Below are 1,331 nucleotides of genomic sequence, written 5' to 3'. Positions count from 1 at the left end.
AATAATAATAATAATAATAATAATAATAATAATAATAATATGTAGAGAGATCTTGCAGCACTTTTGAGACTCACTGAAAGAAAGAAAATGGCAGCATGAGCTTTCCTAGACTTCAGTCTTTGTATGGTCCAGTTGGGAATCAAACCCTGGGCTCCAGAGTCATAGTAGTCCAGTTATCAATCCACTATGGAGTAGGAGGATTAAATAGGGCAGCTATGGGCCATTTGTGGCCCTGGGTCATTGTTTTGTGGTCCTCCCATCCATCCTCCCCAATTCCAAAATTATTATTATTATTATTATTATTATTATTATTATTATTATTATTATGTTATAAAAAGAGGAGAAGGATTTCCTGTAAGACTCTGTGGTTGCTAGAACACAATACACTGTTTAACATTTATACATAGATACAGATATAGATATAAATATCTGTCTTTCCAATCTGGAAGTGGACTTCCAGTCACAGTTTGCTTTTCCCATCCAGGTTTTGGTAGCCCACATATTTATTTATTTATTTATTTATTTATTTTTATCCTGCCTTTCTCCCATAGTTGGACCCAAGGCGGCTAACAACATATATAAAACACATTAAAACAACAAATAAAATCATAAAAAATATATTTTTTAAAAAAATTACAAATATAAAGTATAAAATACAAATATAAAATCCCAGAGGTTAAAATCAACCAAACCCATGCATCAAGAGGTTGGTGAAATGAGGAGAGAGTCTTTGGCTAAGAGAGAGGAGAGAAGGGGTGAAAGACACTCTGTACATGCTCAGGCACCCACTGCTTCTAAGACTGAGCATTGAAACAATAATTCTGAGGTTCAGAGGTTTGGCGGCCTTTCCTTCAACACAAGCAAGTTCCCTTACAGATAGGGTTGCCATGTCCCGCTTTTGAACCGGGTGGGGTTGTCCTGTCCCGGTTCGTTGATGGACCCGGGTTTGCCTTGGGTCGGCCGCTGCTGCAGGCGGCTATGGTGGCTGCTGCGCCAGCCGTTGCACGCAGCCGCTCTTGTGGCTGTTGCACTGTGCTGCAAGTGCACTGCGCACCGCGCACCGCTGCTACTACAGGGCCACCGACACGGCATTTGCCACCCGCCGGCTCTTCTTGTTGCCCTGCATGCTCTTGCAGGGCCGCGCGCAATGCTACGTCCCTGGATGAAGGGAAGCTACAGTCTGCCCTCATTGGCCAGCCAGCATCAAGAGAAGGAGCTCCTCCTCTATTTGCTCCCCATGTGGGCCGGCCCAGGCCCGGCGAGGCAGCAGCGGCCAGTGGAGGAGGAGGAGGAGGAGGAGCAGGAAGAGGAGGAAGAGTAGCAGCAGCAGC

Source organism: Sceloporus undulatus, unplaced genomic scaffold, assembly GCF_019175285.1.
Source record: "Sceloporus undulatus isolate JIND9_A2432 ecotype Alabama unplaced genomic scaffold, SceUnd_v1.1 scaffold_183, whole genome shotgun sequence".
Classification (NCBI taxonomy): Eukaryota; Metazoa; Chordata; class Lepidosauria; order Squamata; family Phrynosomatidae; genus Sceloporus; species Sceloporus undulatus.
The sequence above is the reverse complement of the archived record's forward strand: the minus strand, read 5'-3'. Positions refer to the sequence as shown.